The following is a 23,508-nucleotide window of genomic DNA, read 5'->3' as shown; positions in this document are numbered from 1 at the left end:
AGGAAACATTAACAACGGCTGCCTGCTTGTACGGACGCCAGCAAGCAGTTGTTCCTGCAAGCGAAATTGCTTTTCCTGCGGCGTTCGGCGGTCTGTGGCCAAAACCTAAGCCGAAGAGCACTGGCACAGTACGCGTCGTATTGCTGTGGCAGGATCCAGGGTTTGCTACCCGCCGCAGTGGAATTAGCGGTAATGGTGTTGCACTGCTGAGCACGTGGTCGCGGTCTGAAATCCGGGCCGCTGTGGCCGCATTTTGACGGGGGTGATATGCTAAAAACGCCTGTGTTCCGTGCATTTTGGGGCCCGATAAAGTTCGCCTGGTGGCAAAAATTAATCCGGAATCCCCACCACTCCGGCGTGCCTCATAATCACATCGTGGTTTTGCCACGTAAGCCCTCCAAATTCAATCGAGGGTTTGCTGTGACTGTTCGCCATGTCTTGCTCGCGAGACTGATATCTTTGTTGTCTATTCGTTGTTCTGTATTGCATCAGGCACAAAGGTAGGTGAACATGGGAGAGCATCACGTGATGAACTGCTGGCGACGACCCGACGCTTGAGCGCGTTCCACCTCTTGCATCGCTTTAATCGTCTCATCGTTCCGTCCACCTCAGAGTTATGCGCTGTGGGCGTGTTTTTGCAACTTGTCGAGCCAACGCTGTTGTGTTCCAGGTCTGGCGTTATCGATGTCGTGTCTTAGGCATTCGGCTAAGGCATCGCATATATGCGATGTGTCTATCGCAAAAACGCATGTATGCGTTTCTCATCATCGATGTAAAATCATTTACGCCCTTAAGATAAATAAAGGCGTGAATGTGCCTAAAGGAAAGGGTGCGAATTATTTTACAGTGTATACAACCTGTGACATCTGACGCAACGTCTGCCTCTATGCACCGAGCAGGTACACTTTGCTCTCGTGCACTTTTCTTTTGTGAGCGACATATGCGCAGTTGTACGCGTCGCATTCAGTTGTGCAGTGTCTAACTAGCCGCATTATACGAATGGCTTCGGCATCACACAGGTACTAACGTGCGCCTCGAATCTGCACCAACTTTCCTTTTATTTTTTTGTTCCCTTCAACAATGGACACCTCGCCCCGCGCCGTGTTGACAGCTTTGCGCGTGCGCGGTGCTCCTTGCGGCTTAAAGGACGCTCGAGAACGCAAAGAGAAACGACGCACGCCAGCGCATATAGCGGTCGTCGTCGCGCAGTTCGACGAGAGAGAAATCTGCATGACAAAGCGGCCGCGGCCTCAGCGTCGAGCCCAGCCGGGCGCGTTCGCTTCAATAGCATGCGTCGTTGTTGTATGGGTGGTGCGGGTCGCATCACGAGATGTCGCATCGCTGCTCCTCGCGCCGCGGTTTTGCTTATGTGACGGAAACGATGCAGCCGCGCTATACTCTCTCTCTCTCTCTCTCTCTGCGTGCGTGCGCGTGCGCGATTTTTTTATTTTTTTTAACCTGCTCCACACGACCGATTCTCTGTGTTCGCTTCGCATATCCTTCCTGACTTGCCTTTGCAGAATATTTACAGCATGTCATATGGTGTAAGTCCCGGTGCTTACGTACAACGTCGGCGACGGTTACTGCGTGTTCAGGAAAGGGGGCTAAAAAAGAGGAGTCGAAGAGAGGCGTTTCTTGGAGGGCGGGAAGAGGGGGGGAGGGTTGGGGAAAGTTTGAATATTTCATCGAGCATGCTGTTTGGGAAGAATGGGACCACGAGAGGCGCGAGAATCGCGCTACGGCTTCTCAAGGAGGAGCGTCGCCTTTGTCGGAAATGTCGATTTACATTGTATTGAATTTCCGTTTTCCTTGACCACGTGCTGTAAATACAGCGCGCTGAATGTGGAATAATGTTTATCTAAAGGCGGACTGTGTAAGAGAGGCGATTTAGGGCTGCGTGGTCGTCGTTTCTAAGCGAAATGCTGAACCCTTTGTAATAGCGTGCAGCCACACTTCTGTCTCCTTTAATCCGCAAGAACACTCGATTGTGCGTGGCTGCAAGGCTTGCTTGAAATATTTCTTAACGCATCGCGGGGAAAAATCGCAAATGGAGAAGAATATTTTGCATATATCTCTCCTCGAGAGACAAGTTTGTTCGTCTTTATCCACGCGCTCCAAATGGCCTTGAGCTTATCTTGTGAGGACAGCTTGAAGCCTCGGATACGACTTATAGTTGAGGCTATCGAAAGCAGAGTTCGTCTTCGGGCGTCTTAAGCGTTCTTCTCTCTCTCTCTCTCTCTCTCTCTCTCTCTCTCTCTCTCTCTCTCTCTCTCTCTGCGCGCCATAGCGTTTCTTTACTTGCGCCATACACACCTAAAAATTTCTATTCAAATATAGTCAATGTACTGAAAGCTCTCTGACGTCCATTGTAAAATGAGCATGTGCGCTACGAATTTATATCTCCTTCTTGCTATTACTTGTGCGATTATGTGCTTAGTGTCGCTTTTCGTGCTTTCCTACATAGTGGACCGCACTAGCGAGTTTCCCTGCATGCCGTCCGGTTTCTATACCCTAAATCTTTCAGCTTGCAACCGGCGTTTCACGGATTTGTGCTACGCGTTTTGGCATACTTTTGTGCTTTGTAACATGATGTACTTTCTTGCCCACTCTTCACTAAGAGCCCCATATATGGAGCATTTGAGACATTGTAAACACCTCAAATAAATAAATAAATAAATACCTACGTATGGGTGACGGACATTAAACCAGCTTTTAGTGTAATTAAAGCTTGTTTTGGGGAGCGTGGACTGGATTAAATTACACTGTGGCATGATGTTTCGTAGGGCAATTACCTACAGATGAATACAGATGAGTCTTATCATTAGCAGCGGCTATCGCTGTCTGCAATCGAACAACCGTCGCTTGCTCTCCTCGTCGCGTTACGGCTCTGCGCATGCGCAGATGGCGCCGCCGCTCGTATCGCGTGTATACCACGCAATGGGTTTGTCTTTTCTCCGCGAACACAGGTATATCTCCGCGCGCAGTCCTGTGCGTAATGCCCGAGCAACGACGGTGGCGATGAGGAGATATGGCGCAACATCGAGTGTCTATACACCGCGGAAACGATGCTTCTTCTCCTTTTTTCCCCCCTCTTGCATATTTAGGCATTCACTTGTTATTTTGAGCCTCCTGCTATGTATACCCGATTCTTTACCGTGGCGCACATGTGCCATTCATCAAGGGCCCATGAGCAACATTTACTCCCTCTTGAGCCCGGTGTAACGCTGATCACCGCGAAGGCTTGACGGAAATGTTTGCCAGAAGCAACGTTTCCATCTCGCCTGTCGTTTTTTTTTTTTCTTTTTTTCCGACGCCGTGTTGCGTCCGGCTATGTTGTCCATGCACGTTGAATGCCATTCGGCGGTTTCGCAATGATGTCGTTCGATCACGCATGAAGGTAAGTTAATAATGATAAGTGCGCATCAGCCGGTGTCGTCCTTTGAGTCGATCCCGCACCCAACCTGCTGTGACTTACCGCCGCCGTAATTCCAGAAGCCGTCTGGAACAGCAACCGCTCTACGTGCACTATGCATTAGATAGCTTCTCGCAGATTCAACAGAGGCTGTGGACGATTTGAAGGTATAATTGCGGTGCGGTAGACTAACTGTGCGCAGCGAAAGTGATAGCGCGGATACAGATGTCTATCTATAGTGTAGTGGTCGGACAACTTTTTTTTTTTTTTTACATCGAATAACTGTGGCACAACGTCAGAGACTCAGTTTACGAAAAGCAACGAGAAAGAAGAACTGGGTTACCGCGTCCGAAGTGCCGCCGATTGATGACATCTTGAAATCTACGAATAGACGAAGTTTTTTGCGGTTGACGCAGTGTAATTGGAAATCAGATGGACAGGTCTTTCTCGTCGGCACTGGCTCCAACGAGCGATGGCCTCCCCTAATGGCTTTTACAGCAGCAATGGACATTTTTTTAATCTCGTTATTCGAACTAAAATATTATGTGTGACGAGGCACTGTACGACTACTAAAACAGATATCTATCTAGTTTCGTGATCAGGCAAATTTAGTTTTCTATCCAAACGAAGACCACCCAGAGGCACGTTGTCCGGTTCTCAGTTTACATCGAGAGAGTTAGACTCGATGATGGCCAGAGCCATATTGTAAGGTGAGATAATGAAATGTACATGCATCTGTATATGGGGAGCTCTGTTGTCGGATAGCTGATGTGAACGCCAAATCTCAGGGAGATGCCCTTGCGCAGCAACGAACTTACTGCCCGTAACATGTCCCTCTTCATCTGTCACCTGTCTGCGACAGCAGGAAACGTTCGTCATTCAACGTTGACTCGTCTAACCTCACAGACGCAACTCTCATGTATCCTGTTAGCCGGCCATCGCCATAGCTGCAGTCTAGAGACACTCGCAGGTTACACGATAAGAGGTACCGCGGAGCACTTCCTGTTTTCGTGTGCAGTGGACAGGCCTCGCAGCGCACTCTAACACTACCACGTCATTAGGCAAGCGCTCATTTCGATGAAGAGAAAACGTAAAGCTAGTGATGGTTATGAACATGGCGATTAGTACGTCGGCATTCTCCTATGAAAGGGTACACCGAATTGCCACGCAAAGGACGTCCTTGTTGTTTGGGTTGTGGCCCCAGGTCTGTAACTATATGAACCAACATGTAGCTCTCTAGTTTTGGTGACATCCCTATAGGGTACTTCGTACGATGTAGTCGCAAATAAGTTGTGTTCTTAACATGGCGGCCATAACGGTACTTCAGGCGCTGGCATTAGGGCTAAGCTGGGGCCTTCCAAATTGATTACTGCTACTCTCAGGGAGCGTTTTTTTTTAGGAAGAGAAGTATGGACATCATCTGTTGAGTTAAGATCCGTAAATATAACGGGTGTTGGCGACCTTAGCGACAGCACGCCGTGAGCACACGCCAAACTGGGTGGCAAAAGCCAAGCGTGTCGTCTAAAACCGACGGCTACGATTTCCGGCTCTTACAAATAAAAAAGTAAAACTTCCAGTGCTTACAGTGTATAAAAGCACGGCTTCCCGATTTGTTTCCGTCACTCGGAAGGAGCCGTCTTGGAGGCATGCAATGTGGACGCCACCTACTGCAGGAGCCGGTATATACAGTGTAATACCGTATTCGCTAACTTTCGGTGAGCTGTTTCTCTAACAGCCGCACAGTTTTGCGTGCCAAGCGCCCTCTCGCTGTCAAACGCAGCCCACCAAACACCGAACTCACACCTTGAAGATTCATCTCCCCCCTACCACCCCTCCAACGCCCTCTCCCCCCTCCGCTGTCTCGCCGGATCGAAGGAACGTGATTAATGGGACAGTTTAATTCATCCCCCGCCCATCACTTCCCGTCTACTCGTCCCGCCCAAAACGTGTGGCAAAGACAGGAAAACGCTTCGCCATACGTGCGTGACGCTGCCTGGGGCTTCGCGATTTTCACGCACGAGCACTAATTGCGCGTCGCCCGGCTGCATACTGCACAATCCGGCGTCGCCCGCGCTCTCTCCCTTGGTTCGCATCTCGCCTTTGTGTGGCGGTCATCCCAGCCTTTCTTTCCTTCCCTCTTCTCATTCTTTTTTTTTTTTTTTCTGGGGTTCGACGCGCAGATTGACCAGTGGCACAGGCTTGTACATGGAACCCCACCCCACCCTCCCACCCGAATACATTTCTGCTGTGCTGCGCTAGTAGCGTTCCCGCTGATAGCGTTCTAGCGTTACACACGTACCCGCGAGTGACGGAGAAGTGCGGACGACGCTTGTGTTGCGAGATTGGGGAACTGCCCCGCACCCCCCCACCTTCCGTCCCCCGCCCAGAGATGCGCGTGTCTGCGCAGATCTGGAAATGCAAGTGCGCCGGACGAGGCATTGCTCACTTTCTGTGTCGATATCGGTCACGCTCCAACGGAGGCGAACAATTAATCCGTGCATCCGAGAATACATGAAAAAAAGAAAGAAAATAGTATACATGGCGAGAGAGAGAAATGGTGGCGATGTGGGCCGGCGATGACGCAGCCATTCGCAGCCCGCTTTCTGGCGTAACATTTTTGTGGGATGAGCTGTAGTTCTGGCGGGCTCGTTTCTCTGACTCCGTCTCTTGGTTTGGTCCCGAGTTTCAGTATCTGCATCCTCTGTTTCTTTCTTTTCTTCTTTTTCTTTCTTTTCGAAATATCATCGCTTGTTTTCTCTTCCGTGATTCCAGCCGAACTTTGACGGCACAGCGCTGCGATATTTCAAGGCAGGCTCAGTAACGAATTGTGCCGTGGAAAGCAGGTTACCTTGTTAGATTAAAAAAGGTGAGGTTAGGCTAGAAAACCGGTCACCCTGTTTGATTCACTCGCTCCAGAAGAGGTGTCGAGCACCAGTGCATTATGCTTGTCATTTCGGGTAATGTGATACATATGGCACGTATCTACTAAAGGAGGTTCAACTGCATTAGCTCTGGCAGTGAAGACTCAAGTGTGCGTCCACTTGTTTTGTCCCTGTTCTATCACTGCACTTGACCATTACTTCTGTGCACGAGGTATAGTGTTCGATTCCTGGTCGCGCGGCGGCATCGTGTATCGCACTTTTTGTGCACCGTGATGAAACCTGATGCAAGAGCCCTCCACTATACAGTGTATTTCGTAACGCCTGTATTGGTTTGACACTTTAAGCTGTATCAATCAATCAATCAATCAATCAATCACGGTACTATATTGTTGCTCGTAATTCGGAATAAGCCACTTCGACAGTGAGAGGAACAATGTTGTTTTATGGGAGTTAAATTCTTAGCTTTTCTTAATTTCGTTCTTTCCTGCTCACGCTGTCAGTGACGAACGTCTCATGAATGAGACCTTTCGAACGCCCGTTGAAGTCGTCCACTAAGTGGCTAGCCGGTTGAAATGTGCGCGATGGACGTTACAAAGTCAAATGGTCTCATTCGACCCGCTGTGGGAAAGGCACTAAGACAAGCCGACAAGTTAATGGCACGTGCTGTACACCGAATGATCAGCGTCTTCATAACTGCAAGAAGTCGCACTAAGCGGAATATCGTGTGAACAGGGACATGAGAAAGAAGAGTCAGGATTTGCGGGGAACACGAGCCAACACATTTATTAGACTAGCGTAAAGCAAAACAAAAGTGGAGCGTCCCTGGCGCTGTTGGCGCTACCTCCGACTTAGTTTGCACCGTTACCTACGTAGTTTTTTCTTTATGGGAAGGGGGGGTTAAGCTGGTTCAAAGTTCGTACGTGGTATCTGTTCATTTACTTTCTTCATTTCATTTTGTATAACCTCCCACGATGCAGTATTCCTTGCTCGGATCTGGAATACAAAACCGCGCTGACGACTCCCTTGCGCCCACCCACGCCCCATTTATTTTCCTCATTCCCTCTCTAACTCCCGCCCCCCCCCCCTTTTTTTTTTTTTGCAACACATCTTGCAAACTCCGTACGTGAACTGCGGCCCACGGCCATCCTTCTGCTTTTCTGCCCACCCAACATCGCCCCCCCTCCGCCCCCTCTTCCTCCTCCAAGCCCACTCGCCTCCTCAGTTTCTTGCAAATTCAGTACACCGAACTGCAGGCCACGCCCGGCGGGAGCACTGCCCAGGCGCCCGCGTCGAATTCGCCGCGCGCTCTCAATCCGACACGCACAGCGTTCGCCGGCAGCGCGGGCGCGCACATGAGCGCGAGACGACGGCGCGAGCCGCAATTCGCGCGTTGCAAGCACGCAGGCAAAGCAGGCGCGCAAGGGGGCCGTTTCGCTGCGCGGGCGTCTCGTTTTCGTCGCGGTTCCCCTCAACGGATCAGTGAACATGGGGGGGGGGGGGGGGACCGGATTAGAATCTGCTATAGGCGGCGCCTGTATACAGTTTCTTTCGTTTCGTTTTGTTTCCTTCTCGGGCTATTTTGTGCATAGTTCACCCGAAAACAGTTTTTCCTTTCCTTCCTTTTTTTCCTTTCTTTCTGTCTTCCGAAGGAGCGAACAACTGTGTCGTCCCGACATCCCTCCCGCGCACAGCGCATTCGCGCTGAGTCACCCGGACTACCGAGTTATACTGCCACTACCAGTGTTGCCAGGTCCTTCCCAGGGCTGTCACAAACTGCGACCCGTTTTGTATCCCTCCTCCTTGCCCATTCTCATCGCTCCTTTCTTTCTCCTCCAGTCGTTCTCGCCTTTTGTTTGCAGCCGCTAATGTTTCCAGAGAAACCCAGCGCAGCGCTTTTCGCCCCGAGGCCTTCGCGCTGTACGTTTCGTATATACGGACCCGAAGAAAAGCTCGAGAGCTTTGCAGGGCCGAGGGCCGTGAGGAGAGGCGCGCTGCGGTGTTCATTTCAAACTCGCTTCATATTGCGCTCGCAGCGGGCACGCCGCCCGAGGCGTTTCGCGTGCTTCCGTTGCCGCCATTTTTTTTTCCTTCTTCGAGGCAATACGGGATATAAGGTTCGCTTCTGTAAGCGAACTTCAGTGTACACCCGCGACGCTCGGTTTCGGGTATGAGTCAGCGAATGCTTTGTATTCGAAACCCAGGATACTGGTAGGTAGGTGTGTAAGCAAGTTGTCCTTCGCTCTTTCGTTATATTTTTTTTTTCTTCACTTTGCTTCGGGGCATGGAATCGTGACCGCGACGCTGATGCTGCTGACAGTTTTCTCTTGCCAAGTGAAGTGGAGGGGTGTGCCAGATGAACTCTGTATCGCACTAAATGCCTCCTACGCGGTTTCTTCGCCGCTCAAGATCGCTCACTCCATCGCGCCGTGGTGCCCGCAACACCGTGGAAAGCACACTCCGCGTCAGCCTACTTCGTGTCAATGTGTCTCCAACGTTCTACCAATATTAGTAACCGCGGTACCACCGTTGGCCAGATGTAACGGCGATATCGGTCCAAGGTATGCCGAAATCCTGATTGTGCACTTCAGTGACGCTGCCGTAAAATACACGAAATGTTGAGCCGATGTTCCTACGTTAGGCTAACTTTGGCAGCGTAGGTGAGTGAAAAGTAGGCGATGTGCAGTTGTGGGTGGTTGTGTGTGTGTGTGGGGGGGGGGGGTAGCACTCTTTCGTGTCAATCAATCAAGGGAATGAAAAATACTGTGGCCTTCTTTTCGAGTGGCAGGAATTATACTACGACTGGAGCAATGGGCTAGTTATTCCATTGTTGTGGTGCATGTCATCTGCAAAAGCTTACCATTAGAATAGCCCAAGAATTAGCTCATTGGATGCCACTTTGATCTAAAGGTTGTTCGTTTGAAGGTCGTGTGCAATTATTTTCTCTTCTTAGGCGCTAAGCGATATTATGGTAACGGCTTTAATTAAGAGTTATTGTATCTACTCGACCGTCCCCAGGAGCTGCCAGCCGTGATACTTCGACGATGGCCTGTTACGAAAACTGGAACACGCAGCTCGAACTTTTCGCATCCCCGGGCCCGTCGATGGGAACCCGAATCCCAGCGGAGCTCGGACTCTTGTGTACGGGCCCGGAAATCCATTCGCCCCGGCAGACGAGCTCGGGCCCGCGGTTGTTATTGCTTTAACGAGCCGTTCGTTAGATCCCCGAAACAAAAGAGACAGGACGGCGCTACAGAGGCGCTACTCTCTTCGTTTTCCCCCTTTCCCCTCCCCCTCTTCTTTTATACATCCTGTAGCTGGAAGCGGTACGAATGCCTCCAGGGACTTTGGAGAAGCGATCTGCGCGCTCGCGGCGGCGGCTACGGCCTTCTTCAATCGCGGCCCACGCGGTGCTTGGCCAAGCGGTTAATGGGTGCTGACCGTGATTCATGGAATACCATTTACAAGAGTTTATTGGATTTCCCCACCAGGACGACCTCCGCTGTATAGCGCGGCCCTCGCTGGCCTGTCGGGCATCGTCAATCGATACACCCGCGGCCACCACCACCACGCCCGGCCGGAGAGGACGACACCGCGAATGCACCCCCGGTATTGCGCCTCCCTCTTTTGTCTTCTTCCTCTTCCGGGGAGACAAAAAGGAAAGCGAACGGAGTCACCGGCGCGAGACCGAGGAGGTTATCGGAGGAACTGCTGCAGTGGAGATTACGTCCCGGTAGAGAAGCCGGCGACGCCATCTTACCGTGGGCATCGGAGCTGCGGCGACGAACCTTATAGGTCCCTTCTTGCCAAAATGTCCTGTCAACTTAATGTGAAAAATAAAAAGAAAGGTGCAGTACAGGACCCCTTAAAGCAATCAACAAATCTAGTCACACCAATCAACCTCTACAAGGGGTTCTCCCTGTGTCCATGTATTCCTGGTGACGAACGAATAGGGAGACAAATGTTGACCGTCGATCGAGTCCGTTCACGTCCAACTAAAATCGCATCCAGAGAGGACATTTTCTCAATACGCACGCATATATGTGTATACGTGTGCCAATGGAGCTCCGTCCAGAATTGGTGACGACTGCCTCGGCACGCGCGTATCGTCACGTTTACTATGTCGGTTTCTCGCCGATGAAGTCGTCGTCTCTTTGTCCCCACTCGACATCGTGTCGTCATGCATGCTTTTGTCGCCGGCATGGCAGGGCCGTTCACTGGCATCGTCGTCGTAGTCGATCGCTCCGCCGTCGCCATCCTGCCGCTCTCGGACAGTCGTCACGGTTGTTTTCATCGCTTTTGTCACGCCCTTGTAGCCGTACTCGTTTGGCATTGTCAGGCCAGCTGGTGACGTTTCGCGTGGTCCATACGGCTTTCCTTTGAATGTCCTGAGGCGTTGATTAATCCTGTTTACATCGAAATGTGGTCTCTAGAAGATATTTTGGAACTCGAAAGTACTTCTGGTTTTGAACTTTCGCTGGCGTAACCTTCGTTCTCGCGATAAAGCTCCCTATCCCAGTGCTTCGTTTGTGCACCTAGTTAGTTAGTTAGTTAGTTACACATGCCTCATAGGGATATCACGTGACCGGTGTCATGCGGCTACTATGACTGCCACTCCAGAAGTACTCGCCATACCCTCCTCTATCTAGCACGACCCATCCCTACACTATGGGGACTTTTATTTCTTTTACGATGAAGACGACGTGTCTTTCTTCCGGCGCGCTTGCGTGTGCGCGGTGCTGCGGCTTCACCCTCCATCCCCCCCCGCACAGCGATCTGCAGCAGTGCTTCTGCAGCTGCCACGTCTTGCTGTTCGTTGTCGCACCGTGGTTCCGGCTAAGGCGAGACCTTTTTCCTCCCGGAACGGGATCGTCGCGAGACCCCGCCGCTGAGCTCTTTGATCCTTCCCGCAGATAACCCGGTGTCCTGCTTTTCTTCTTTCGCGACTCATCGGCGCAGAAAGGAAGCGGGGGCGGCGGCGAATGGTTTTTCCGCCGCTGCGGCCGGATTTGCTACGGCAGCCAGATCGGCTCCGAGATGCTCTTTGTCTTACTGCTAGCCCTTTCGCGCTTCGTAGCTTGGACACGCCGGTGCCTCGGTTTGTTTCTTTTCCGATCCTTCTCTCTGCTCGCCTTCGGCGTCTATCTCCGATACAACCAATCCGCCCATCCTCGGTCCCGCGCCAAAGTCGTCAACGTCGAGCTCTTGGTACGTTTGTCTTGTCTCTTTCGTGGAGGAAAGAGAAATACTCAGATCGAGCATGACGTCAGACGACTGTCTAGCCTCGGCAAGCCAGCAACTGACGCCGCTCCTCCTTTTCCTTCGGGACCCATATGCGCGTTAGATCTTGGGATGTAGGCCCTACAGTGTTGCCGGACCTTACGAAGCATTGCTTGGTGTGTGGAAGCTTTTGGTCAAGCCCTCGTCACCGATCGGGTTCACGCCACCAGTTCCCCTTCCCTACCATCTCTCCATTTCCTCCGCGCTCTCCGCGGCTAGAAATTACAGCTTGCCTCTCACGCGATACAGGGGAAGCCTATTCCCCACGAACCTTTCCTTTACATTCTTGTGACTTGGCTTCAAGATTGTCGCGTGACTCGCCCTCCTTGTCTCTCTTGCTTCCTCCGTGCTTTTCTTCCGGACGCTCGGTATTTCCTCTCCCCTCTCCACCACCTCCTTTCCCCTTTCAATCCCGCCGCCTTCCCTGTCCCACCAAGCCGTTTACTCGCGGTTCTCGTTTGCGCCTACGAGCCAGCCATCGACGATATCCGTATACGGTCCCCAAAGACTGGGTGCAATTTCTAACTGTCGCGTTCGGTTCGGCCCTTCCTACTCCGCGCGTACGACGACGACATCCCGGTCCGATCGAAGCAGAGTACGCTGTCGGCGCAGTGGACGCGCTGTGTGTTTGTGTGTGTGTGCTGCCGTATTAGACGGAAGGCACAGTGCGGAAGGCGAGAGAGACCGGTCGGTCTCTTCGTTCGGCGACTCTTCCCCCCTGCACTTTGGTTTCGGCGCTGCCGGGGCTAATCCGATTTCGAGGACCGCGAGACGCTGTCGTCTTCGCTTGAGGCCGAGCTTTGATTTGTACGTCTTCTCCCGGGGCTGCGACTATAGGCCAAGGCGCTCCCCGGAAGACCGAGGCGAAAGTCGTGGGAGCTGGGAGAAATTCTTGCGGCCACCGCGGGAAAGCAAATGGACTGCCTCGCTATACAGTTCGGCAGAACAAACGACGCGGCTTTTTCGCCCCTCGCCCGGTCAATTACTCACTCGCGCGTTACTGTTGGGACTCATTTGCTTTGTGGGTTGGTTGGGTGTTCCTTAGAGAAATGGCGCAACCCGTTCAGTGGGATCGGCCGTGAATTGGTCGGTGCGAAGGTTCAAGAGAACCTTTTTTTTTTTATTATTTAAGGAAAATAAGTATGAGCGATCGTTTTAATAAATTAGAATTGCGCAATTATAAGTCAACTTGTAAAGACATGCAGCGAGTAATAACTATATATTGAAGCAAGGAAAAAATATCATATGAAAATAGAAAATTATATTGCCTAATTCTTTTTGTTTCGCATATAAACATGGAGATGGCATCACAAGCGTTGCTGTGGTTAAACTCAGCATCGCTAGCACTAAAGGAAAGGACAAGCAGACGAGTCTAGCCCTCGCCAAGCTTGCCAAAGGGCCCCTCCAGAAATATTTGAAGAGTAAAACGCCGAGGAGCTAATAAGGAATGCTTTAAAAATTCATTCTCATTGCAGAACCAGCATAACGACAATAAAGCCCGCCCTTGAGAAGTCTTCATCTTGCCCTTACGATTTCTTGCGAACTCTGGGAACGCTTTCCGGCATAGTGAACCGCGTTTTACTGTCTTTGCAGTCACAGTATGGTCGTACGCGCAGCCAGAGCTGCAGCGCTCGCATTATTTGCATGACAAAACGCCACGCGAACGGTTCGCTAATTACACGCGTTTTGGCCTCGGGGGAGGGAAACATGTGTCAGTGGGGTCGCGTTATACGCGGGCTATAATAGCTAGTGGGGAACGTTTGGATAGTTAGCGCCGTTTAACCAAGCCCGAGTTCCCAAGCCGCTCGTCGAAGCCTGAATGGGCGTTGGTTCATTACGGCGACCGTGCGTAAGTGGGTCTCATTAATATAACGATCATAACTGCGCAAGTTATGGCCTGCAGTGATAGCGTAGTCAAAGCTATATTTTAGCGATGGAAAAACAGTGAGCTTGACGGCGAGACCTCCAAAGCACCGAAGTGCCCAGACAATCCGTATACGCCGCAGAATATTGCCACGCGTCGTTATGTTACTTTCTGCCGTGCCCATTTTTTCATCGGGTTATCGCAGTTATCAAGTTATCGCTCGCGCAGATCTTGTCTACGGTGAAATTTCTTGAACGTTGTTACTACAATCAAAACTCAGTATATGACGTGCTCTTGGCTATAACGAAATAAATGGAAAATTTGTGCCATTGATAGCGTGCAACAAATATATGCTTAATAAAGGGAGAATCAGACATCCATCCGTTCGTTGCCATTGCTACAAAGGAAGCCCATACGGGTTCCTCGAAAGAAAAAGCCTCGCAGCTGAAGAAAATTCGTCCTGGTCCGGGACTCGAACCCGGGACCAGGTTGTCGGTTTCCGCAGAACTATTACGTCAAATATATGCTTATAGTAAATATCAGATATAACGAAGCTATTTTGCGACGGGATGCGACTACGTTATAACGAGGTTCACCTCAAATCAGATTGCGCGCGCGTCGCTAGTAGTGTATGCATTATCGAGTCTACGCGAGCGCGGTCGATTGCTGTGGAATCAGCCGTGAGTCACTTATGCATAGAGGACAGACCAGACCCTTGAAATCACACGCAGGGCCACTGCTCGCAATCCACCAATGTTTCAAAATCCTGGTTCATGTTCACAAGCTCGACAAGACGACATACTGACGCCAGCTATTGTTGTCGTCTATGCTTACAATGTATGATGCTTCTTTCTTTGTTTTTCGTTAACATGGAGAGCTTGTACCTCGTTTGCCCTTTCCTTTATAGGCCTGAATAGGCTTACAGTATTGAATAAATATAATGAATAAATAAATATTTCTTGGCGGCGGTGTCTCAAACACTAGCGGAAACTCTGGCGCAGCGATTAATCAGCTATAATGGGTATGATGACTGTCACACGGATTTGGCGAACGTTCCCGCTTGGGGCTTCAGACGTTCCCGTGACGTCAATCATTCCGCTTTATTTCAATTTCCAAGCAGTGATATAGTTTTGCAAACACAGCAAGACAACTAGTATCTGCGCGCGTGCGTAACTATATTGCGAGACGGCGCATTGATAACGCAATATTTCGCTGAAAATGATTAAGTTGCAAAGTCGCAAAGGCGTTTGAAAAGCCAGAATGGCGAATTTGAAGTGACTCCTTCTAGTGGCCATCGTTTCGCGTGCTGGTCTTCAGTTCTGGAGTGTGGACATTTTCCGACTCCGCAATTTTGTCAAATTCTATAAAATGGCGGTGTTTTGAGCCAATCGGCGTGGCCGTAGCAGCCCTGTTCGCCAAGCAGAAGCGGTACGATCGATTGCGAATTCGACAGTATGACGCAATTTAGAGTTCAGAATGCCCGTCCTCGCGTAAGTTTTGTAGGAAATTCCGCGTCTCGAGCGTGACGCAAGAGTCGGCGGGCCTCGAGGCAACGGATTCAGGGAATCCCAGAGAAACTCCAGACAAAGCTGGCTCGGACGCCTATAACGGACGCCGTCTCGGTCGCGCCAGCCAGGAACGGACCACGATGCTGTTCTCCGCGGATACGCATATCGTGTTCTCGCGTGGCCGCGGAAGACGACCCGAGGTACTAGACATCATTTATATACTTCTACAGAGAGAGAGAGAGAGAGAGAGCGGCAGACCAAGTGCCATCACGCAGGGAAGAAGAATACCGCGTGGCAGCGCTGTTCGGCGTACTTTTGGAGATGAAAAATGCGCTCCTCCGAGTCGTAATAAACGATGAATGCGAAACGCCGATGCTGCGTGCTTTGCCGACCGCGTGCATGTGCAGCGCGTATATTGCCTTCTCATTTCTGTATGCTGAGCTTTCTTCTCGCGTACGTACCTACGCTTCTTGCCCCATGCCATGCCTGCCTGTTTTCCTCTCTCCTTCTAGAAACCCTCTTTCGACTGTACGTAGCCGCCTTCGCGTTCCGGCGATTCCGTAGCTGCTGCGGGCATTTCTCCCCTTCTTTCCTCTGGCTTCCTTTTGTAAGTACGCGCTGAGACGCAGTCTCGGTCTCCATACCAGTGCGGAAGTTCACGTGATCGATCATTCGAGCGAGCGAGCGGACGGGTAAGCGGGCGCGCGCGCGTCCCCGGACTCCTGCAAAAGCCGAGAGGGGGGACACGCTAGAACAAAAGAAATCAGCTCGCCTTGGCTTTGGCTTAGTCTCGTATTCTTACCGTTCTTCTGCTCGCCGCGGAACCCTCTTTCTCCCCTACCTACGACCCTCCCCGCTTGCACCAGCCTTCACAAACCGGCGGTCCGTTTCTCCGCATACAGGATCCGAGCGTGGGTTTTCTTTGCGGCGCATGCAACAACGGGCATTCGTGATCTTCACCGCGCATGCACAATTCGAAGGCGTGCGTTTCCGGAGTTGAGTTCGCCCCGTGCGTAGTTCTTTACGAACGCCTTGTCGGGGCGAAGTCGTCTGTTTTGCTTCTGCTTCCTGCGTGGCCGGCTCATCTGTGTGTACGCGTTCCGGTACGTGTCCGCTACTTAGGAATGGGAAGGTGGAGGGCGGTGCGAGTATATTGATGATGTGCGGTCGCCCGAAACGTATAATGCGCCTCGGCCTTCCGCCGCGAGTAACTAACTGGATTCGGGGGCGTTATTGTCTTGTAATGGGCCCCGCGTCTGTACCGAAGAGCGCCAAGTCGAGCGTGTCCGCAACCGGCGCCTCGGCGGTGTGACTGATTGCCGCGAGGTCTGCGCGCCCCGCGACTTGTCTTCAACGAATCTCATTCGTTCGTTTCTTCCTCAATTTTTTCTTTCTTTATTTTTTTAAATTTTGTTCTCGCGATATTGTACAGCGCGTTTCGGGGTACTGAAGAGGAGGGAGAGATAGAAGGGGTGAATGAAAAAAAGAAAAAATGACTTGTTTCACATTGTGAAAAACAGGCAATTTCGTCCCACGCAACACGCTCCTATAGGTGGTTGGTTGAGAGACGCCACAGGTCGTCGTTCATCGCCCTTACTGGTCTGGCCGAGCACTGGCTTTGCGCAGGCAGTTGGATGTTATTAGTGGTGGGGCTCCGTCGATCCCGCCGCAGTATTGCCCGTAGCCGCAAAAATGTGGCATAAACACGCCGTTGCACTCGCACGTTCCTTTCTGGCCGACTGTTTAGTTCTGCACGTATACAGACTATACGGGAAAATGTTACTTAAACGTAGAGCTCTTGCTTGGGCAAGTGCTGGCATGAAATACCACGTGATATTTGTTGATCGTGTTACAAGAGAGAGAGAGAGAGAGAGAGAGATGCCGCCTTTAGAGAGAAGCTCCAGAGATTAAGCCTGGCTGATAACCCGACATGCTATGTTCTGGTTGTCGGATAAGTAAGATGATGTATACAATGATGAGACGGGTCACTCATGCACTGACGAGAACCAGCTATTCACAAAGCCTCGTTAAAACACATAGGTTCATTAGAACCTCTGCACACGCACTAACGCTTTTTTTCAGAATGCGAACGCGTTTGCAATCTCCTGTATCGCGAAGCTACCGCTGAAGGCACAGAATTAGCGATGACTTCAAGTTGACTTGCATCCTATGGTAACACCCTGTGCGTTTCATAATTCGATATCCACGGTTCGTAACAAATGAAGTCATCATCAGCAGACCGTCTTTATGTCCTTTGCAGGACGAAGGCTTCTCTCAGCGATCTCCAACCACACCTATCTTGCGTTAGCTGATTCCAACTTGTGTCTGCAAATTTCTTAATTCCATCATCCCACCTTATTTCAGCCATCCTCAACTGCGCTTCCCTTCCCTTGACACCTATTCTGCAACTCTAATGGTCCACCGATTGTCTACCCTACGCATTACATTGCCTGCCCAGCTCCATTTCCCCCCGCTTAATGTCAGCTAGAATATCGGCTATCCCGTTTGATCTCTGACTCACACCGCTTTCTTCCTGTTTCTTAACGTTACGCCTAACAATTTTCGTTTCATAGCTCTTTGCCCGGGCCTTAACTTGTTCTCGAGCTTCTTTGTCAACCTCCAAGTTTCTGCATCATATGTTAGCACCGGCAGAATGCAAGGACTGTGCGCTTTTCTTTTCGACGACAGTGATAATCTCCCGGTCAGGATTTGGTAATGTCTGCCGTATGCACTCCAACCCATTTTAGCCTTCTGTAAATTTCCTTCTCATGATAAGGGTCCCCTTTGAGTAACTGACTTGGGTAAACGAACTCCTTCACAGCCTGTAGGGGCTGACTAGCGATCATGAATTCTTGTTTCCTTACCAGGCAATTAAGCATTAACTTCGTCTTCTCCATATTAATATTCAACCCCACTCTTACACTTTCTCGGTTAAGGTACTCAGCAGTGGCGTAGCTAGGTCGTCTGGCACCCGGGGCCCATAGGTCTGCTGTCACCCCCATCCCCGGGTGTAGCCGGCGGAAAGAGGGGTGTCTTCAGACGTATATGACAACCCCCCCCCCTCACTAGCCCCCTTGCACCCGGGGCCCACGGCCCCCCGGCCCCCCCCCCCCCCCTGTTGCTACGCCACTGGTACTCAGTCATCTGTTGCAATTCATCTCCACTGTTGCTAAACAGGACAATGTCATCTGCAAACCGAAGGTTGCTGAGATATTCGCCGTTGATCCTCACCCGTAAGCCTTCCCAGTGTAATAGCACCTTGGAATATATGTTCTAAGCATGCTTTGAATATCACTGGAGAGATATTGTCTTCTTGCCTGAATAGGTAATTTTCTGCTTTTCTTGTGGAGAACCAAGGTAGCTGTGGAGTCATTGCAGATGTTTCCCAGGGTATCCACGTATTCCTCTTGCGATTCTTGATTCCGCAATGCATCCATGTATGCACTCCAACAAATCAAGTGAATAACGGCAACGGCGACTTCAAAGGTAAAGAGAATGCTTGCACTGGTCGCGTGCTGTAGTTAGGGAAGCAGATTTGTAACAGAAATTTGCGCTTATAGTTTACCAGCAGTGAGGCAGCGTTTGCGAGTTACGAATAGGGAAGAATATAATAGTGCGTATGGGACTTCTAGCACAGACGTCCCTCAGTCGCTGAGAGCGGCATTGCGCTATGTGCCTTGATATTATGTATTGTTGAGGAGCTTGAGGGTAACTCAAACGACGATTATATTGCGGTGCCTTTATTGTTTGAAGGGACAAAAGTATAAATATTCAGGCCGAAACTTCTCTGGTTAAGATATAGTGGATAAAGGCAGTCAAACCCTCGGCCTTTGGTGGGAGTTTAACCGACGACCTTTGGTATTAATAAAGACTAATTTAGCAAAGCTGTTGGAAAGCGACTACTACATTTGCTGTGGGAGGGGGTATGCAATGCTTCGGATTCCAGTTTTGAGCTTCTTGTTTAACGAAACGTATGCTGTTCTGTGTGTTGCATGAGTGAATTCGTTGAATGCCTGCCCTGGTTCGCTTCATTTTTCTGAGCGCTTGTAGCCTCTGCGTTACATATTAACGCGATAGCGTTAAGGAGCTCGTGTCGCAGAAAAGCCGGTGTCATCGGTGTCGGTGTCGGCGTCGGCGTCCGCGGCGTTGGCCGTGAGCGATAAATCACAGCAGGCACTTCATAAATAAAAAGCAACTTCCAAGATGGGCTGGGTGGGAATCGAACCAGGGTCTCCGGAGTGTGAGACGGAGACGTTACCACTGAGCCACGAGTTCGATGCTTCAAAGCGGTACAAAAGCGCCTCTAGTGAACGCGGTGTTGCCTTAGAAACGAGCTGTTTCTAAGGCTCAGGCGTGCGTCGCTTGCTCAGGCGCTCATTTCGTTTATATATGAGTCATTGCTTACGGGGCTATGAGCCATGCGTTGTCTTACGTGATGGACACATTTCTTGTTGGGTAGGCATAGAAATACTTACGCATTTAAAAAAAAAGATTATAGGGTGGTAGCTTCGTAACAGTCTCACCTGTCACAAGACACCTCAACTGTCCCAAGGCCGAGGTATTTGAAAGGGAAGGAAAGGAAAGAGGGAAGGATGGACGTGATGATGAAATCCCACCTATATACGTGCCACCGAGTAATTTATCGCCATTTATACGTATACCAGTCACCATTATTTTTCATTTATCTTTGGCCACGTGAAGTTTGCATCGCCAAAGGCCACGTATGCACCCGAATGCTGCATCTGCGGCGACGCTGTCCCCCGCTATAGGTGCCCGCGGAGACGACAGCGATTAAGTCGGCGACCGGGCATCCTTCCCACGCGAGTGCAAATTGCGTCTTCGGCGGCGAGACACTGTACTCCAGCTGTCCTGCGGTGTATGCGCCGCACTGGACTTGCCCGCGCACACACAGACCCGCACACAGACACGCACACAGCCGTGCGCGCGCTTTATACGCGTGTGTACAGCGTCCGAGCTGGGCTACCTTCGGGCGACAGCCTCGCTTTGCACGCGCGCTCACCTTCGATCCAACCCGTTTTGTTTCTGTGTTTTTTTTGTTTTTTGTTTTTTCGTTTTGCGCGCTGATTGCCGGACGCAGTTCTGCTGGACGTAATGAACTCGCTATAGACGCTTGCCGCTTGCAAACAACTCCCTTCTATGGAGAATCCTTTCGTTCTTTCCTTACCCCCCCCCCCCTCTTTTCTTTTTTTCGGCGGGTCTTGCGGCGACGGTGTCGTGGTTAGGGAATTCTCTGCCCAGTCATGCATAACGAAATGTGCGCTAACGGGCACTCTCCTGCTACCCTTGAGGTGAGTTGTGTTGGATGGGCGAAAAACTGGATGTAAAAACTGGGAAAAGCTGCGCCTCCTTGTTTGATGTCTTTCACCGCCTCGTGGGACATTGCTGTTCTGTCCTGTGTTATAAATGAGTTGCGGAAGAGGTGGGGGTGGGGGGGAGGCGATATAGGTAGAGCGTACATCGGCTGCTCCATTCGTCTTTGAGAACGAATTCAGAACGTGTTTGTGGGCTAGCCGGTGCTTATTTCGTCCAAATCTGGGTTAATGGTTCATATTCTGGGGGACCATCGCTCAGACAAAGTGCACAAAAAGAGCAACAGACTCATTTCTTGTTCCCCTTAATTCGTTGTTTTCGTTTGATTGTTCGTTCGTTTGTTTGCTTGCTTGTTTGCTTCCCTGTCAGGTTAACAGTACGCCGGAACTTCTGTGGATCTTCGCGGAGCATATGTGGCAGAGCATGCGATCAAGAATATTAGTACGAGGGCAGTTTGATTATATATATATATATATATATATATATATATATATATATATATATATATATATATATATTTATATATATGGGTGTGTGTGTGTGTGTGTGTGTGCTTCCGACGAAATGTATTGGCGTTTCAGTTGCTCTTTAAGGCAAACGCTGTTCTATGCATTCAAGCCCAAAAGTAACTGGCACGCGAATGCATTTCGTGGGACACTTTGAAACTTAGTACCTGCAAAGTGGTGCAGTGCAGATTGAATTAGTTCCAAGTACATACGCCCTACGAGCTTACCAGCTACAATTCGTAGATTAAAATGTGTGATGTAAAACAAATAATTCAAATGTTCATTAGTGTCATTATGTTAGTTATTCAATTAGGCATATTGATTTCTCGTAGAAATAATGGCCGCCTCATCGAGTAATCTTTTTTTTTTTAATCAAAAGTGAGAATTCTGCTATCTGCCACAAGCAGTTATCAAAAAGTTGGTGCAGCTAGAGGAGGACATCTGGTACAGCAGAGCTGCCGACGGGTATACCTACCGGTAAAATAAGTGCGACAGCGCCGGTCCAGCTGTTCGGCTATGTTACGCGACCTCAACGCTCGGAAAGGAGTGTATCTCCTCAACCCGAGAACGTCGCCACCCAGCGGGATTTTTTAAATGCCGCATGAGAAGTTGTGGCCATGGGAGCGGCGCGGACCCCCGAATACTTAGACTAAACAAAAGGGACGTTTGAAGAATATATTCATGTCAGCTTTGTTACAAAACATGAATATGGATCGATCTCCTGAAATAAGTTGAGTAAATTATTCCTGTTATCGCTGTTTAGACAAAGTTCCACTGTCTAGAAATTGGCAGAAAGAACGAGCATGACTGTAATCATTCTCCTTAGTGCAGGGTATAAACACGTTCGCAGCACGGGAACAGGACACTCAAAGGGAGTAGTAGTAGTAGTAGTAGTAGTAGTAGTAGTAGTAGTAGTAGTAGTAGTAGTAGTAGTAGTAGTAGTAGTGCAGCTGAAACTCGATTTCACGAAGTGATGACCACGCTCGAATTACTTCGTTAAATCGGGAAGTTCGTAAAGTCGTGAAAGGAATTTTTCGGTCCTTCGAACTCTAAACTTGTAACGCGTAGCGACACGCAAGGGCTACCGCGGCATTCTATTTGCCGCCAATCCAGCCATCTGTCCCATATACCATGAAATAACGAAAGCAACCACCGCCGCCCCTGCCGAGGCGGTATTGAGTCGGCTGTTCCGTGCATGGGCGCGGCGTGCGGCCTCGTCAAAATAAAGCTAGGAATGTGACCATGGCGCCTAGGTGTTCTAACGAGACAGCTTTAGAGCGCATGCTCTAAGAACACGCCTGTGTCAAAATTAGAAAGAATTCACCGCTTTTCCTACTCGTTTATTTCAGGGAAAATTTCGTTAAATCGAGTTCGGCCGAGTTTGTTTCGTTGTTTCGCGTTGATGACAACATTGAACCCTATCGGTATCTGCCGGGGAATGTAAATTTCTTCGTTAGATCGGGAACTCCGTAAACTCGGGTTTCGTACTAGATTGAGTTTTAACTGCAGTGGTAGTAGTAAGTAATAAATGTTATCTCAAAATTGAAGAAAGAGAAGCGAACGAAGGTGCTTGTCCTCGTGTCTGTTCTTTCATTTCCTATCTAGTTTCCGCACTGCGAATTTGCGACACCATGTTTGCTTGCAAACAGTGGAATCGCCTGTATATAGCTCAGTGCGCACAGCAACCTCCGTGCTCGCAAGTGTATGAGAGAGAGAGAGAAAAAAAAGAAGAAGAGAGAAGACGACGCGCGCGGAAGTGGGAATGAGACAGCCTAGAATGACGTCTCTATCATTAAACTAATTCTCGGTGCGACCCTTTGCTCGCTTGCAATTACGCCCCGCCAACGGTGTCGAGCCCGCCAAACGCATATAGAGAAAGGGAACCAAGAAAGCCCTGCGGAACAGCCCAGCTTCGACGACTGTACGACAAGTGTACGACGCCTTGCGGAACGTCGCGGTAAACAAAAAAGAAAGGGGAAGAAGAGGAGGAGGAAGTAGAGAAGAAGAAAGCGAAGCGCGCGCCGGCGAACGTCCATTTCGGCCTGGCAGCTCCTATGACGAATGCCCCCTGATCACGACGCGCCGCCCGGCTTCCAACTCCAAATTGGAGGCGAGCCTGTCGACACTCGGGTCGGCTCCCTGATACCCGCGCGCAAGGAGGCCCCGGCTAGCTGACACGAGAAGTCATCGCTTGTCGAGGCGCCGCCTCCTCTCCCGCCGTCGTCCAAATGGAGCGCTCCCGCCATTACGTCGACAACTGTTCCCTATACAAAACCATTCCCGTCAGTTGCTCTAGACGACAGGGTTTCAAGATAAAAGAATAAAAATACTTGGGGTCTCACGCAGCGAAAGAGAGAAGACGGACGCACGCGTGTTTTCTTGTTTCTGCATGCGAACGGAACGGAACAGAGCTATAGGTTTGGTTTGGCTGCGCGAAGGTTCGCAAGGGGGGGGGGGGGGGAGGGGGGGTCTCGCAGGGGTTAGCGACGTGGCGTTGTGGAGGAGGGGGGTCCACTTAGAAACGGCTCCATCAAAGAAGCGACGCGCTGGCTCGGCGCTACTCCGGCCGCGCACGCGTACGGTGGAAGGAACGAGAGAACTCGGCGGCTGGGTGCTCGGGCTCGGCGATGGCCCGCGTAGTGTACGCGTACAGTACAAGGTGTTGCGACTAATTGGGACGAGCGCAAGAACACAAAAAGAAAAAGCGAGAGTCATACGAGCGTCCATT

The 23,508-nt window shown here is 50.5% G+C and overlaps 1 protein-coding gene across 4 annotated transcripts in view; it reads left to right on the top strand.

The window, feature by feature from the left end:
* The window catches only part of LOC142560123 (latrophilin Cirl-like), an 848,550-nt gene that overhangs the window by 636,584 nt on the left and 188,458 nt on the right, over positions 1-23,508 (top strand). The window lies entirely within an intron of this gene.

The sequence above is a fragment of the Dermacentor variabilis genome, chromosome 10, assembly GCF_050947875.1.
Source record: "Dermacentor variabilis isolate Ectoservices chromosome 10, ASM5094787v1, whole genome shotgun sequence".
NCBI classification, from domain to species: domain Eukaryota; kingdom Metazoa; phylum Arthropoda; class Arachnida; order Ixodida; family Ixodidae; genus Dermacentor; species Dermacentor variabilis.
This window is presented reverse-complemented; position numbering and strand designations above follow the sequence as displayed.